The 17,212-nt window shown below is 50.2% G+C and overlaps 1 pseudogene across 1 annotated transcript in view; it reads left to right on the forward strand.

Annotated features, from left to right (window-relative positions):
* The first annotated feature begins 7,357 nt into the window (after positions 1–7,357).
* LOC123741859 (voltage-dependent calcium channel gamma-3 subunit-like) overlaps positions 7,358–17,212 on the forward strand; it is a 62,620-nt pseudogene continuing 52,765 nt past the window's right edge. The window contains exon 1 of the transcript XR_014391812.1: positions 7,358–7,570. The product of XR_014391812.1 is annotated as a voltage-dependent calcium channel gamma-3 subunit-like (transcript). The remainder of the gene's footprint in view (positions 7,571–17,212) is intronic.

Genomic DNA, 17,212 nt, shown 5'->3' on the forward strand with positions numbered 1-17,212 from the left:
CCCCAGATGACCAGCCTCCAGATAGAGGTATTGAACCCAGCCCCAGATGACCAGCCTCCAGATAGAGGTATTGAACCCAGCCCCAGATGACCAGCCTCCAGATAGAGGTATTGAACCCAGCCCCAGATGACCAGCCTCCAGATAGAGGTATTGAACCCAGCCCCAGATGACCAGCCTCCAGATAGAGGTATTGAACCCAGCCCCAGATGACCAGCCTCCAGATAGAGGTATTGAACCCAGCCCCAGATGACCAGCCTCCAGATAGAGGTATTGAACCCAGCCCCAGATGACCAGCCTCCAGATAGAGGTACTGAACCCAGCCCCAGATGACCAGCCTCCAGATAGAGGTATTGAACCCAGCCCCAGATGACCAGCCTCCAGCTAGAGGTATTGAACCCAGCCCCAGATGACCAGCCTCCAGATAGAGGTATTGAACCCAGCCCCAGATGACCAGCCTCCAGATAGAGGTATTGAACCCAGCCCCAGATGACCAGCCTCCAGATAGAGATATTGAACCCAGTATTAATCTGTGGTAACATGGTACCTAACATGTCAGTAATGGGCAGAACAGAAAACATGTCAGTAATGGGCAGAACAGGAAACATGTCAGTAACGGACAGAACAGAAAACATGTCAGTAATGGACAGAACAGAAAACATGTCAGTAATGGGCAGAACAGGAAACATGTCAGTAATGGGCAGAACAGGAAACATGTCAGTAATGGGCAGAACAGGAAACATGTCAGTAATGGACAGAAGAGAAAACATGTCAGTAATGGGCAGAACAGGAAACAGCGTGGTTAGCAGTCTGTAAGGCAGTATAAAACCCTCTGGCAGCAGCATGGTTAGCAGTCTGTAAGGCAGTATAAAACCCTCTGGCAGCAGCGTGGTTAGCAGTCTGTAAGGCAGTATAAAACCCTCTGGCAGCAGCGTGGTTAGCAGTCTGTAAGGCAGTATAAAACCATCTGGCAGCAGCGTGGTTAGCAGTCTGTAAGGCAGTATAAAACCCTCTGGCAGCAGCGTGGTTAGCAGTCTGTAAGGCAGTATAAAACCATCTGGCAGCAGCGTGGTTAGCAGTCTCTAAGGCAGTATAAAACCCTCTGGCAGCAGCGTGGTTAGCAGTCTGTAAGGCAGTATAAAACCATCTGGCAGCAGCGTGGTTAGCAGTCTGTAAGGCAGTATAAAACCCTCTGGCAGCAGCGTGGTTAGCAGTCTGTAAGGCAGTATAAAACCATCTGGCAGCAGTGTGGTTAGCAGTCTGTAAGGCAGTATAAAACCCTCTGGCAGCAGCGTGGTTAGCAGTCTGTAAGGCAGTATAAAACCCTCTGGCAGCAGCGTGGTTAGCAGTCTGTAAGGCAGTATAAAACCATCTGGCAGCAGCGTGGTTAGCAGTCTGTTAGGCAGTATAAAACCATCTGGCAGCAGCGTGGTTAGCAGTCTGTAAGGCAGTATAAAACCATCTGGCAGCAGCGTGGTTAGCAGTCTGTAAGGCAGTATAAAACCCTCTGGTAGCAGCGTGGTTAGCAGTCTGTAAGGTAGTATAAAACCATCTGGCAGCAGCGTGATTAGCAGTCTGTAAGGCAGTATAAAACCCTCTGGCAGCAGCATGGTTAGCAGTCTGTAAGGCAGTATAAAACCATCTGGCAGCAGCGTGGTTAGCAGTCTGTAAGGCAGTATAAAACCCTCTGGCAGCAGCATGGTTAGCAGTCTGTAAGGCAGTATAAACCCCTTTGGCAGCAGCGTGGTAAGCAGTCTGTAAGGCAGTATAAAACCATCTGGCAGCAGCGTGGTTAGCAGTCTGTAAGGCAGTATAAAACTCTCTGGCAGCAGCGTGGTTAGCAGTCTGTAAGGCAGTATAAAACCCTCTAGCAGCAGCGTGGTTAGCAGTCTGTAAGGCAGTATAAAACCCTCTGGCAGCAGCGTGGTTAGCAGTCTGTAAGGCAGTATAAAACCATCTGGCAGCAGCATGGTTAGCAGTCTGTAAGGCAGTATAAACCCCTTTGGCAGCAGCGTGGTAAGCAGTCTGTAAGGCAGTATAAAACCCTCTGGCAGCAGCGTGGTTAGCAGTCTGTAAGGCAGTATAAAACCCTCTGGCAGCAGCGTGGTTAGCAGTCTGTAAGGCAGTATAAAACCCTCTGGCAGCAGCGTGGTTAGCAGTCTGTAAGGCAGTATAAAACCCTCTGGCAGCAGTGTGGTTAGCAGTCTGTAAGGCAGTATAAAACCATCTGGCAGCAGCGTGGTTAGCAGTCTGTAAGGCAGTATAAAACCCTCTGGCAGCAGCGTGGTTAGCAGTCTGTAAGGCAGTATAAAACCCTCTGGCAGCAGTGTGGTTAGCAGTCTGTAAGGCAGTATAAAACCCTCTGGCAGCAGCGTGGTTAGCAGTCTGTAAGGCAGTATAAAACTCTCTGGCAGCAGCGTGGTTAGCAGTCTGTAAGGCAGTATAAAACCCTCTGGCAGCAGCGTGGTTCGCAGTCTGTAAGGCAGTATAAAACTCTCTGGCAGCAGCGTGGTTAGCAGTCTGTAAGGCAGTATAAAACCATCTGGCAGCAGCGTGGTTAGCAGTCTGTAGCAGGAGTAGAGAGGTTTCATTAAAATGGGCCTGTGCCTCTTTAAGTACGGTTCTACTCTCTGGGCGCTGATTCTTCACGCCTCGCTTGCTGCCCATCTCTCTCTCTCTCTCTCTCTCTCTCTCTCTCTCTCTCTCTCTCTCTCCCTTTCTCTCTCTCTCTCTCTCTCTCTCTCTCTCTCTCTCTCCCTTTCTCTCTCTCTCTCTCTCTCTCTCTCTCTCTCTCTCTCTCTCTCTCCCTTTCTCTCTCTCTCTCTCTCTCTCTCTCTCTCTCTCTCTCTCTCTCTCTCCCTTCTCTCTCTCTCTCTCTCTCTCTCTGTCTCTCTCTCTCTCTGTCTCTCTGTCTCTCTCTCTCTGTGTCTCTCTCTTTCTCTATCTCTCGCTCCCTTTCTCTCGCTCTCTCTCCCTCTCTCTCTCTCTCCCTTTCGCTCTCTCTCTCACTCTCTCTCTCTTTCTCTATATCTCTCTCTCTCTATCTCTCTCTCCCTTTCTCTCCTTCTCTCCCCCTCTCTCTCGCTCTCTCTCTCTCTCTCTTTCTCTCCCTTTCGCCTAAACAGCGCAGTGGAGACACACACACACATTGTGTCTCACACACACATACACACACACACTGTGCCTCACAAACACACACACAGTGTCTCTCACACACACACTGTCTCACACACATACACACACACAGACACACTGTCTCTCTCACACACACGCACACACACACACACACACACACACTCACACACACACACACACACAACAGTCAGATTAGGAGCAGGCAGTCAGGGAGAATCAGTCAGGGAGAATCAGTCAGGTTAGGAGCAGGCAGTCAGGGAGAATCAGTCAGGTTAGGAGCAGGCAGTCAGGGAGAATCAGTCAGGTTAGGAGCAGGCAGTCAGGGAGAAACAGTCAGGTTAGGAGCAGGCAGTCAGGGAGAATCAGTCAGGTTAGGAGCAGGCAGTCAGGGAGAAACAGTCAGGTTAGGAGCAGGCAGTCAGGGAGAATCAGTCAGGGAGAATCAGTCAGGTTAGGAGCAGGCAGTAAGGGAGAATCAGTCTGGTTAGGAGCAGGCAGTCAGGGAGAATCAGTCAGGTTAGGGAGCAGGCAGTAAGGGAGAATCAGTCAGGTTAGGAGCAGGCAGTCAGGGAGAATCAGTCAGGGAGAATCATTCATGTTAGGAGCAGGCAGTAAGGGAGAATCAGTCAGGTTAGGAGCAGGCAGTCAGGGAGAAACAGTCAGGTTAGGAGCAGGCAGTCAGGGAGAATCAGTCAGGTTAGGAGCAGGCAGTCAGGGAGAATCAGTCAGGTTAGGAGCAGGCAGTCAGGGAGAAACAGTCAGGTTAGGAGCAGGCAGTCAGGGAGAATCAGTCAGGGAGAATCAGTCAGGTTAGGAGCAGGCAGTAAGGGAGAATCAGTCTGGTTAGGAGCAGGCAGTCAGGGAGAATCAGTCAGATTAGGGAGCAGGCAGTAAGGGAGAATCAGTCAGGTTAGGAGCAGGCAGTCAGGGAGAATCAGTCAGGGAGAATCAGTCATGTTAGGAGCAGGCAGTCAGGGAGAATCAGTCAGGTTAGGAGCAGGCAGTCAGGGAGAATCAGTCAGGTTAGGAGCAGGCAGTCAGGGAGAATCAGTCATGTTAGGAGCAGGCAGTCAGGGAGAATAAGTCAGGTTAGGAGCAGGCAGTCAGGGAGAATCAGTCCAGGTTAGGAGCAGGCAGTCAGGGAGAATCAGTCAGGTTAGGAGCAGGCAGTCAGGGAGAATCAGTCAGGTTAGGAGCAGGCAGTCAGGGAGAATCAGTCAGGTTAGGAGCAGGCAGTCAGGGAGAATCAGCCAGGTTAGGAGCAGGCAGTCAGGGTGAAACAGTCAGGGAGAATCAGTCAGGTTAGGAGCAGGCAGTCAGGGAGAATCAGTCAGGTTAGGAGGCAGGCAGTCAGGGAGAAACAGTCAGGTTAGGAGCAGGCAGTCAGGGAGAATCAGTCAGGTTAGGAGCAGGCAGTAAGGGAGAAACAGTCAGGTTAGGAGCAGGCAGTCAGGGAGAAACAGTCAGGTTAGGAGCAGGCAGTAAGTGAGAAACAGTCAGGTTAGGAGCAGGCAGTCAGGGAGAAAACAGTCAGGTTAGGAGCAGGCAGTCAGGGAGAATCAGTCAGGTTAGGAGCAGGCAGTAAGGGAGAATCAGTCTGGTTAGGAGCACGCAGTCAGGGAGAATCAGTCAGGGTTAGGGAGCAGGCAGTAAGGGAGAATCAGTCAGGTTAGGAGCAGGCAGTAAGGGAGAATCAGTCAGGTTAGGAGCAGGCAGTAAGGGAGAATCAGTCTGGTTAGGAGCAGGCAGTCAGGGAGAATCAGTCAGGGTTAGGGAGCAGGCAGTAAGGGAGAATCAGTCAGGTTAGGAGCAGGCAGTCAGGGAGAAACAGTCAGGTTAGGAGCAGGCAGTAAGGGAGAAACAGTCAGGTTAGGAGCAGGCAGTCAGGGAGAAACAGTCAGGTTAGGAGCAGGCAGTCAGGGAGAATCAGTCAGGTTAGGAGCAGGGCAGTAAGGGAGAATCAGTCTGGTTAGGAGCAGGCAGTCAGGGAGAATCAGTCAGGTTAGGGAGCAGGCAGTAAAGGGAGAATCAGTCAGGTTAGGAGCAGGCAGTAAGGGAGAATCAGTCAGGTTAGGAGCAGGCAGTAAGGGAGAATCAGTCAGGTTAGGGAGCAGGCAGTAAGGGAGAATCAGTCTGGTTAGGAGCAGGCAGTCAGGGAGAATCAGTCAGGTTAGGGAGCAGGCAGTGAAGGGAGGAATCAGTCAGGTTAGGAGCAGGCAGTCAGGGAGAATCAGTCAGGTTAGGAGCAGGCAGTCAGGGAGAATCAGTCAGGTTAGGAGCAGGCAGTCAGGGAGAATCAGTCAGGTTAGGAGCAGGCAGTAAGGGAGAATCAGTCAGGGAGAATCAGTCAGGTTAGGAGCAGGCAGTCAGGGAGAATCAGTCAGGTTAGGAGCAGGCAGAGTAAGGGAGAATCAGTCAGGTTAGGAGCAGGGCAGTAAGGGAGAATCAGTCAGGGAGAATCAGTCAGGTTAGGAGCAGGCAGTAAGGGAGAATCAGGTCAGGGAGAATCAGTCAGGTTGTGCCAAACAGAATCCATTCAGTTCAGCACCGTGGACAGCAGCCGGTCGGGGAACGCGGCATCTATGTGACAACAAACAAAGCGATCCGGTGGGCGGTGTTTGACACCCGTTAACGGCTGGGGATAGAGCGTGCGGGGCTGGCTGGCTGGCTGACTGTTTAACCGGCACGTTTTCACGGAGAGGAGCAGCCAAGCGCACACATACCTACCGTCGTTTAAAAACCCTCCAGGTTGACTTCCGTTTACGGAGCACCGCTGTTAGGGTCAGCTCACTAGACCAGACTGGACTGAAACATCCCGATTTCAGAAAACAAACCGCCCTTGAAATAACGGGATTTATATTCTTTATTTTTATTGGTGCTTTTCGGGTGCACTTGTGTGAGTGAGGGAGCAAAAGAGAGAGAGAGAGAGAGAGAGAGAGAGAGAGAGAGAGAGACAGAGAGAGAGAGAGAGAGAGAGAGAGAGAGACAGAGAGAGAGACAGAGAGAGAGAGAGAGAGAGACCAGAGAGAGAGAGAGACAGAGAGAGAGAGAGAGAGAGAGATTGTAAGTGCCGTGTTGTTTCTGTCTATGGTCGGCTAAAGCTCTTCGTGCGTTTGTGTGTAGCTGGTTATGTGTCTGTATGAGTGTGTGTGAGTGTGTGTGAGTGTGTGTATGTGGAGTGTGTATTTCGCTCTGGACTGGAGTGGATATCCAAGAAAACATGTCACCGTGTCAACAACAAGGCTAACGGTTCGGATGTGTACTTGCCTTTTTCTCTCATAAACGGGAGATAGAAAAGACGCTCGTTCATTCAGGAGGAGGAGGAGGAAGGAGGACGTTACCGGAATACCTAAGAGACGAGTGGAACTGAACCGTCTTCCTGTCTGACTGACTGTCTGGCTGTCTGTCTGTCTGTCTGTCTGCCTGGCTAACGTGAATGAAATCTTTATCGGAGGAGGACAGCGTTTCAATCCACAGCCGTTAATTAAGGATTGTATCGGTGAGTTGTTTAGATCTTATATACATTGCGTGTATGTATGTGGACAGATAGATTATTATATAGTGTAATCCAAAATATACAATTAAAATAGTATAATGCGCTTAATTTCAAACAACAAAATTAATACATCTCAATGGTGTTGTTGTGTTTTTGTTATTGTTGTTGTTATTAGTCGGAGAGAAGATGGAGTCATTCCGCCGCTGTGGACGTTTTAACGGACGATAGGTGTGAAGAGGCTGGTTGAAGAAGTTGAGCTGGGAGATTGAACCGGGGGTGGTGGTGGTGGTGGTGGTGGGGGGGGGGGGGGGAGGGAAAGAGGGAGAGGCGGAAGAATCGGGTAGCAAAAAAAGGGACGTAGACAACCCAACCCTGGATTTCAACAGGAGATTCCACGAAGAAGAAGAAGATGATGTGGCGTCACCGCTGCCGCCAGTCTAGTCTGTGGTGGAGTCTTGAACCAGTGGTCGTTAAACCGGTTTGATCAGTGAAGCCCCTAGCCTAGTCTCTCTCCTCTCCTCTCCTCTCCTCTGCTCTCCTCTGCTCTCCTCTGCTCTCCTCTCCTCTCCTCTCCTCTCCTCTCCTCTGCTCTCCTCTGCTCTCTCTCTCTCTCTACCTCGCTCTTCCTTTCCCTTTTCTCTTTAAATGTAAATTACATCGGGTTTGTTTCTCAGTATAAGTAAAGCAAGTCTCCGTGACGTGAGATATTCTAAAAACCCGTCAATGAAGATGTTGATGTGTGACCGGGGGCGTCCAGATGCTGGTGACCACCGTAGGGGCTTTCGCCGCCTTCAGCCTCATGACGATAGCGGGTCGGTACCGACTACTGGCTGTACTCGCGAGGGACGTGCAAAAGCAAAAGCACCAATGACAACGATACGAGCCGGAAGAACGAAGAGGTGATGACTCACTCTGGTCTGTGGCGAACCTGCTGTCTGGAAGGTAAGAGAGAGAGAGAGAGAGAGAGAGAGGGTAGGGAGGGAGGGAGGGGTGGTCTGTAGCCAACCTGCTGTCTGGAAGGTAAGAGAGAGAGAGAGAGAGAGAGAGAGAGAGAGAGAGAGAGAGAGAGAGAGAGAGAGAGAGAGAGAGAGAGGGAGAGAGAGAGGGGAGGGAGTGTGGTCTGTGGCGAACCTGCTCTCTCTGGAAGGTAAGAGAGAGAGAGAGGGGAGGGGAGGGAGAGAGAGAGCGAGAGAGAGGGACAGAGTGAGAGAGAGAGAGAGAGGGGAGGGGAGAGAGAGAGAGAGAGAGGGGCAGAGAGAGAGAGAGAGACGGGAGGGGAGGGGAGGGAGAGAGAGAGAGAGAGACAGAGAGAGAGGGGAGGGGAGGGAGAGAGAGAGAGAGAGAGGAGGGGGAGGGAGAGAGAGCGAGAGAGAGAGGGGAGGGGAGGGACAGAGAGAGAGAGAGAGAGGGACAGAGAGAGAGAGAGAGAGAGAGAGGGAGAGAGAGAGATAGAGAGAGGGAAGGAAGGTGGTCAGTGGTCAACCTGCTCTCTGGAAGGTAAGAGAGAGAGGGGAGTGGCAGGGCCTGATTAATGCAGGGGCTTACAGGGGCTGAAGCCCAGGGGCCCAAGCCCCTAGAGGGACCTTGAGGGAGAGAACATTTAAAAAAAATTAAAATAAACTTTTTTACTGCACTCTACCAACCACATGAGCTGCTCTCAATGAGTGTAGATGGCCTGCTACCATTCTGCTAATCATCACATGGGCGAGGAGAGGAGGTAAGGGGGCATACGTGGGTAACTGGGGGGGGGGGGGGGCTGCATGGTTCGGGTAACTGGGGCATATAGAATATGTTTCAGTTTTAAATCATGTTTTTTTTCTTCAATTCTACACATTTTACCATGGGGTGGAGAGTAATCTTTGGCAGTTTTAAAGCTAATTATCTGCAATTCTACACATTTTGCCATGTTAATGATATCTGAGTGAGAGTGTAACAAAATCAATGGGGGCCCCCTGGAAGTCAGGCCCCCCTGGAGGTAAGGGCCCCCCTGGAGGACAGGCCCCCTGGAGGACAGGCCCCCTGGAGGTCAGGCCCCCTGGAGGACAGGCCCCCTGGAGGTCAGGGTACCTGGAGGTCAGGGCCCCTGGGCAGATGCCCTGCATTCCCAGTTGGTATTCAGCCATGATTACTAGAAGTTTAGATTGCTGGCTCGACTAATTTACCAATCTAACAAATTATTAGCCGACACATTATCAGTGACTGACGTGACAAGAGAAAAACTGCTGATGTCCAACAACATTTAGAAATTAAACCTTGTTGTATTCTACTAATCTATTCTGTATCTCTGTCTATTAGCTATAGATCTAGACTAGCAGGACAGGACCCTGTATGGGGGAGACAGTGTCTCCACGGTTCTGCTGTTCTCTAGTTCCATGGTTCTGCTGTTCTCTAGTTCCATCGTTCTGCTGTTCTCTAATTCCATGGTTCTGCTGTTCTCTAGTTCCACAGTTCTGCTGTTCTCTAGTACCATGGTTCTGCTAATCTCTAGTTCCATGGTTCTGCTGTTCTCTAGTTCCATCGTTCTGCTAATCTCTAGTTCCATGGTTCTGCTGTTCTCTAGTTCCATCGTTCTGCTAATCTCTAGTTCCATGGTTCTGCTGTTCTCTACTTCCATGGTTTTGCTGTTCTCTAGTTCCATGGTTCTGCTGTTCTCTACTTCCATGGTTCTGCTGTTCTCTAGTTCCATGGTTCTGCTGTTCTCTAGTTCCATGGTTCTGCTGTTCTCTAGTTCCATGGTTCTGCTGTTCTCTAGTTCCACGGTTCTGCTGTTCCATGGTTCTAGTATTCTCTAGTTCCACTGTACTGCTACTCTCTTGTTCCGCTGTACTGCTACTCTCTTGTTCCACGGTTCTGGTGTTCTCTAGTACCATGGTTCTGCTGTTCTCTAGTTCCACGGTTTTGCTGTTCTCTAGTACCATGGTTCTGGTGTTCTCTAGTACCATGGTTCTGCTGTTCTCTAGTTCCACGGTTTTGCTGTTCTCTAGTACCATGGTTCTGCTGTTCACTAGTACCATGGTTCTGCTGTTCTCTAGTTCCATAGTTCTGCTGTTCTCTAGTTGCACGGTTCTGCTGTTCCATGGTTCTAGTATTCTCTAGTTCCGCTGTACTGCTACTCTCTTGTTCCACGGTTCTGGTGTTATCTAGTACCATGGTTCTGCTGTTCTCTAGTTCCATGGTTCTGCTGTTCTCTAGTTCCATGGTTCTGCTGTTCTCTAGTTCCACGGTTCTGCTGTTCTCTAGTTCCACGGTTCTGCTGTTCTCTAGTTCCATGGTTCTGCTGTTCTCTAGTTCCATGGTTCTGCTGTTCTCTAGTTCCATGGTTCTGCAGCCCCCACATCCACTAGAGGGATATCAACAGACCCCACACCACTAGAGGGATATCAACAGACCCCACACCACTAGAGGGATATCAACAGCCCCCACACCACTAGAGGGGATATCAACAGCCCCCACACCACTAGAGGGGATATCAACAGCCCCCACACCACTAGAGGGATATCAACAGCCCCCACACCACTAGAGGGATATCAACAGCCCCCACACCACTAGAGGGATATCAACAGACCACCAGCACAGCCCCTGAGACATGGCCGAGTATCGAGGATCTCCTTTACCACACGAGCCCGAGTGGGGGGGGGGGGCGCCAAAACGGACAGGAAGATCACGTCAGTGACTCAACCCCACTCAAGTTGAGTATGTTGAAAAAAAGACTGGCACGACGTGACGCACCCCTCCTAGGGACGGCGTGGAAGAGCAGTAGTAAGCCAGTGCCTCGTAATAGAGGAGAGCAGTAGTAAGCCAGTGCCTTGTAATAGAGGAGAGCAGTAGTAAGCCAGTGCCTTGTAATAGAGGAGAGCAGTAGTAAGCCAGTGCCCCATAATAGAGGAGAGCAGTAGTAAGCCAGTGCCTTGTAATAGAGGAGAGCAGTAGTAAGCCAGTGCCCTGTAATAGAGGAGAGCAGTAGTAAGCCAGTGCCTTGTAATAGAGGAGAGCAGTAGTAAGCCAGTGCCTTGTAATAGAGGAGAGCAGTAGTAAGCCAGTGCCCCGTAATAGAGGAGAGCAGTAGTAAGCCAGTGCCTTGTAATAGAGGAGAGCAGTAGTAAGCCAGTGCCTTGTAATAGAGGAGAGCAGTAGTAAGCCAGTGCCTTGTAATAGAGGAGAGCAGTAGTAAGCCAGTGCCCCGTAATAGAGGAGAGCAGTAGTAAGCCAGTGCCTTGTAATAGAGGAGAGCAGTAGTAAGCCAGTGCCCCGTAATAGAGGAGAGCAGTAGTAAGCCAGTGCCTTGTAATAGAGGAGAGCAGTAGTAAGCCAGTGCCCCGTAATAGAGGAGAGCAGTAGTAAGCCAGTGCCTCGTAATAGAGGAGAGCAGTAGTAAGCCAGTGCCTTGTAATAGAGGAGAGCAGTAGTAAGCCAGTGCCTCGTAATAGAGGAGAGCAGTAGTAAGCCAGTGCCCCATAATAGAGGAGAGCAGTAGTAAGCCAGTGCCTCGTAATAGAGGAGAGCAGTAGTAAGCCAGTGCCTTGTAATAGAGGAGAGCAGTAGTAAGCCAGTGCCTCGTAATAGAGGAGAGCAGTAGTAAGCCAGTGCCTCGTAATAGAGGAGAGCAGTAGTAAGCCAGTGCCTCGTAATAGAGGAGAGCAGTAGTAAGCCAGTGCCTTGTAATAGAGGAGAGCAGTAGTAAGCCAGTGCCTTGTAATAGAGGAGAGCAGTAGTAAGCCAGTGCCCCGTAATAGAGGAGAGCAGTAGTAAGCCAGTGCCCCGTAATAGAGGAGAGCAGTAGTAAGCCAGTGCCCCGTAATAGAGGAGAGCAGTAGTAAGCCAGTGCCTCGTAATAGAGGAGAGCAGTAGTAAGCCAGTGCCGCATAATAGAGGAGAGCAGTAGTAAGCCAGTGCCCCGTACTAGAGGAGAGCAGTAGTAAGCCAGTGCCCCGTAATAGAGGAGAGCAGTAGTAAGCCAGTGCCCCATAATAGAGGAGAGCAGTAGTAAGCCAGTGCCTCGTAATAGAGGAGAGCAGTAGTAAGCCAGTGCCTCGTAATAGAGGAGAGCAGTAGTAAGCCAGTGCCTCGTAATAGAGGAGAGCAGTAGTAAGCCAGTGCCTTGTAATAGAGGAGAGCAGTAGTAAGCCAGTGCCTTGTAATAGAGGAGAGCAGTAGTAAGCCAGTGCCCCGTAATAGAGGAGAGCAGTAGTAAGCCAGTGCCTCGTAATAGAGGAGAGCAGTAGTAAGCCAGTGCCTTGTAATAGAGGAGAGCAGTAGTAAGCCAGTGCCCCGTAATAGAGGAGAGCAGTAGTAAGCCAGTGCCCTGTAATAGAGGAGAGCAGTAGTAAGCCAGTGCCTTGTGATAGAGGAGAGCAGTAGTAAGCCAGTGCCTTGTAATAGAGGAGAGCAGTAGTAAGCCAGTGCCCCGTAATAGAGGAGAGCAGTAGTAAGCCAGTGCCTTGTAATAGAGGAGAGCAGTAGTAAGCCAGTGCCTCGTAATAGAGGAGAGCAGTAGTAAGCCAGTGCCTGGTAATAGAGGAGAGCAGTAGTAAGCCAGTGCCCCGTAATAGAGGAGAGCAGTAGTAAGCCAGTGCCCCGTAATAGAGGAGAGCGGTAGTAAGCCAGTGCCTTGTAATAGAGGAGAGCAGTAGTAAGCCAGTGCCCCGTAATAGAGGAGAGCAGTAGTAAGCCAGTGCCTTGTAATAGAGGAGAGCAGTAGTAAGCCAGTGCCTTGTAATAGAGGAGAGCAGTAGTAAGCCAGTGCCCCGTAATAGAGGAGAGCAGTAGTAAGCCAGTGCCTTGTAATAGAGGAGAGCAGTAGTAAGCCAGTGCCCCGTAATAGAGGAGAGCAGTAGTAAGCCAGTGCCTTGTAATAGAGGAGAGCAGTAGTAAGCCAGTGCCTCGTAATAGAGGAGAGCAGTAGTAAGCCAGTGCCTCGTAATAGAGGAGAGCAGTAGTAAGCCAGTGCCCCGTAATAGAGGAGAGCAGTAGTAAGCCAGTGCCTTGTAATAGAGGAGAGCAGTAGTAAGCCAGTGCCTCGTAATAGAGGAGAGCAGTAGTAAGCCAGTGCCTCGTAATAGAGGAGAGCAGTAGTAAGCCAGTGCCTTGTAATAGAGGAGAGCAGTAGTAAGCCAGTGCCTCGTAATAGAGGAGAGCAGTAGTAAGCCAGTGCCTTGTAATAGAGGAGAGCAGTAGTAAGCCAGTGCCTTGTAATAGAGGAGAGCAGTAGTAAGCCAGTGCCCCGTAATAGAGGAGAGCAGTAGTAAGCCAGTGCCCCGTAATAGAGGAGAGCAGTAGTAAGCCAGTGCCTTGTAATAGAGGAGAGCAGTAGTAAGCCAGTGCCCCATAATAGAGGAGAGCAGTAGTAAGCCAGTGCCTCGTAATAGAGGAGAGCAGTAGTAAGCCAGTGCCCCATAATAGAGGAGAGCAGTAGTAAGCCAGTGCCTCGTAATAGAGGAGAGCAGTAGTAAGCCAGTGCCTTGTAATAGAGGAGAGCAGTAGTAAGCCAGTGCCTCGTAATAGAGGAGAGCAGTAGTAAGCCAGTGCCTTGTAATAGAGGAGAGCAGTAGTAAGCCAGTGCCTTGTAATAGAGGAGAGCAGTAGTAAGCCAGTGCCTCGTAATAGAGGAGAGCAGTAGTAAGCCAGTGCCTCGTAATAGAGGAGAGCAGTAGTAAGCCAGTGCCTTGTAATAGAGGAGAGCAGTAGTAAGCCAGTGCCCCATAATAGAGGAGAGCAGTAGTAAGCCAGTGCCTTGTAATAGAGGAGAGCAGTAGTAAGCCAGTGCCTTGTAATAGAGGAGAGCAGTAGTAAGCCAGTGCCTTGTAATAGAGGAGAGCAGTAGTAAGCCAGTGCCCCGTAATAGAGGAGAGCAGTAGTAAGCCAGTGCCTTGTAATAGAGGAGAGCAGTAGTAAGCCAGTGCCCCATAATAGAGGAGAGCAGTAGTAAGCCAGTGCCTCGTAATAGAGGAGAGCAGTAGTAAGCCAGTGCCCCATAATAGAGGAGAGCAGTAGTAAGCCAGTGCCTCGTAATAGAGGAGAGCAGTAGTAAGCCAGTGCCTTGTAATAGAGGAGAGCAGTAGTAAGCCAGTGCCTCGTAATAGAGGAGAGCAGTAGTAAGCCAGTGCCCCATAATAGAGGAGAGCAGTAGTAAGCCAGTGCCTCGTAATAGAGGAGAGCAGTAGTAAGCCAGTGCCTTGTAATAGAGGAGAGCAGAAGTAAGCCAGTGCCTCGTAATAGAGGAGAGCAGTAGTAAGCCAGTGCCTCGTAATAGAGGAGAGCAGTAGTAAGCCAGTGCCTCGTAATAGAGGAGAGCAGTAGTAAGCCAGTGCCTTGTAATAGAGGAGAGCAGTAGTAAGCCAGTGCCTTGTAATAGAGGAGAGCAGTAGTAAGCCAGTGCCCCGTAATAGAGGAGAGCAGTAGTAAGCCAGTGCCCATAATAGAGGAGAGCAGTAGTAAGCCAGTGCCCCGTAATAGAGGAGAGCAGTAGTAAGCCAGTGCCTCGTAATAGAGGAGAGCAGTAGTAAGCCAGTGCCGCGTAATAGAGGAGAGCAGTAGTAAGCCAGTGCCCCGTAATAGAGGAGAGCAGTAGTAAGCCAGTGCCCCGTAATAGAGGAGAGCAGTAGTAAGCCAGTGCCTCGTAATAGAGGAGAGCAGTAGTAAGCCAGTGCCTCGTAATAGAGGAGAGCAGTAGTAAGCCAGTGCCTTGTAATAGAGGAGAGCAGTAGTAAGCCAGTGCCTTGTAATAGAGGAGAGCAGTAGTAAGCCAGTGCCTCGTAATAGAGGAGAGCAGTAGTAAGCCAGTGCCTTGTAATAGAGGAGAGCAGTAGTAAGCCAGTGCCTTGTAATAGAGGAGAGCAGTAGTAAGCCAGTGCCTCGTAATAGAGGAGAGCAGTAGTAAGCCAGTGCCTCGTAATAGAGGAGAGCAGTAGTAAGCCAGTGCCTTGTAATAGAGGAGAGCAGTAGTAAGCCAGTGCCTTGTAATAGAGGAGAGCAGTAGTAAGCCAGTGCCTCGTAATAGAGGAGAGCAGTAGTAAGCCAGTGCCTCGTAATAGAGGAGAGCAGTAGTAAGCCAGTGCCTTGTAATAGAGGAGAGCAGTAGTAAGCCAGTGCCTTGTAATAGAGGAGAGCAGTAGTAAGCCAGTGCCCCGTAATAGAGGAGAGCAGTAGTAAGCCAGTGCCTTGTAATAGAGGAGAGCAGTAGTAAGCCAGTGCCTTGTAATAGAGGAGAGCAGTAGTAAGCCAGTGCCTCGTAATAGAGGAGAGCAGTAGTAAGCCAGTGCCTTGTAATAGAGGAGAGCAGTAGTAAGCCAGTGCCTTGTAATAGAGGAGAGCAGTAGTAAGCCAGTGCCTGGTAATAGAGGAGAGCAGTAGTAAGCCAGTGCCCCGTAATAGAGGAGAGCAGTAGTAAGCCAGTGCCCCGTAATAGAGGAGAGCAGTAGTAAGCCAGTGCCTTGTAATAGAGGAGAGCAGTAGTAAGCCAGTGCCCCATAATAGAGGAGAGCAGTAGTAAGCCAGTGCCTCGTAATAGAGGAGAGCAGTAGTAAGCCAGTGCCCCATAATAGAGGAGAGCAGTAGTAAGCCAGTGCCTCGTAATAGAGGAGAGCAGTAGTACGCCAGTGCCTTGTAATAGAGGAGAGCAGTAGTAAGCCAGTGCCTCGTAATAGAGGAGAGCAGTAGTAAGCCAGTGCCTTGTAATAGAGGAGAGCAGTAGTAAGCCAGTGCCTTGTAATAGAGGAGAGCAGTAGTAAGCCAGTGCCTCGTAATAGAGGAGAGCAGTAGTAAGCCAGTGCCTCGTAATAGAGGAGAGCAGTCGTAAGCCAGTGCCTTGTAATAGAGGAGAGCAGTAGTAAGCCAGTGCCCCATAATAGAGGAGAGCAGTAGTAAGCCAGTGCCTCGTAATAGAGGAGAGCAGTAGTAAGCCAGTGCCTTGTAATAGAGGAGAGCAGTAGTAAACCAGTGCCTCGTAATAGAGGAGAGCAGTATTAAGCCAGTGCCTTGTAATAGAGGAGAGCAGTAGTAAGCCAGTGCCTTGTAATAGAGGAGAGCAGTAGTAAGCCAGTGCCCCGTAATAGAGGAGAGCAGTAGTAAGCCAGTGCCCCGTAATAGAGGAGAGCAGTTGTAAGCCAGTGCCTCGTAATAGAGGAGAGCAGTAGTAAGCCAGTGCCCCATAATAGAGGAGAGCAGTAGTAAGCCAGTGCCTCGTAATAGAGGAGAGCAGTAGTAAGCCAGTGCCCCATAATAGAGGAGAGCAGTAGTAAGCCAGTGCCTCGTAATAGAGGAGAGCAGTAGTAAGCCAGTGCCTTGTAATAGAGGAGAGCAGTAGTAAGCCAGTGCCTCGTAATAGAGGAGAGCAGTAGTAAGCCAGTGCCTTGTAATAGAGGAGAGCGGTAGTAAGCCAGTGCCTTGTAATAGAGGAGAGCAGTAGTAAGCCAGTGCCTCGTAATAGAGGAGAGCAGTAGTAAGCCAGTGCCTCGTAATAGAGGAGAGCAGTCGTAACCAGTGCCTTGTAATAGAGGAGAGCAGTAGTAAGCCAGTGCTTCCCATAATATAGGAGAGCAGTAGTAAGCCAGTTAAGCCAGTGCCTCGTAATAGAGGAGAGCAGTCGTAACCAGTGCCTTGTAATAGAGGAGAGCAGTAGTAAGCCAGTGCCCCATAATAGAGGAGAGCAGTAGTAAGCCAGTGCCTTGTAATAGAGGAGAGCAGTAGTAAGCCAGTGCCTTGTAATAGAGGAGAGCAGTAGTAAACCAGTGCCTCGTAATAGAGGAGAGCAGTAGTAAGCCAGTGCCTTGTAATAGAGGAGAGCAGTAGTAAGCCAGTGCCCCGTAATAGAGGAGAGCAGTAGTAAGCCAGTGCCCCGTAATAGAGGAGAGCAGTAGTAAGCCAGTGCCTTGTAATAGAGGAGAGCAGTAGTAAGCCAGTGCCCCATAATAGAGGAGAGCAGTAGTAAGCCAGTGCCTCGTAATAGAGGAGAGCAGTAGTAAGCCAGTGCCCCATAATAGAGGAGAGCAGTAGTAAGCCAGTGCCTCGTAATAGAGGAGAGCAGTAGTAAGCCAGTGCCTTGTAATAGAGGAGAGCAGTAGTAAACCAGTGCCTCGTAATAGAGGAGAGCAGTAGTAAGCCAGTGCCTTGTAATAGAGGAGAGCAGTAGTAAGCCAGTGCCTTGTAATAGAGTAGAGCAGTAGTAAGCCAGTGCCCCGTAATAGAGGAGAGCAGTAGTAAGCCAGTGCCCCGTAATAGAGGAGAGCAGTAGTAAGCCAGTGCCTCATAATAGAGGAGAGCAGTAGTAAGCCAGTGCCCCATAATAGAGGAGAGCAGTAGTAAGCCAGTGCCTCGTAATAGAGGAGAGCAGTAGTAAGCCAGTGCCCCATAATAGAGGAGAGCAGTAGTAAGCCAGTGCCTCGTAATAGAGGAGAGCAGTAGTAAGCCAGTGCCTTGTAATAGAGGAGAGCAGTAGTAAGCCAGTGCCTTGTAATAGAGGAGAGCAGTAGTAAGCCAGTGCCTTGTAATAGAGGAGAGCGGTAGTAAGCCAGTGCCTTGTAATAGAGGAGAGCAGTAGTAAGCCAGTGCCTCGTAATAGAAGAGAGCAGTAGTAAGCCAGTGCCTCGT

Source organism: Salmo salar, chromosome 03 (genome assembly GCF_965601325.2).
Source record: "Salmo salar chromosome 03, fSalSal1, whole genome shotgun sequence".
NCBI lineage: Eukaryota > Metazoa > Chordata > Actinopteri > Salmoniformes > Salmonidae > Salmo > Salmo salar.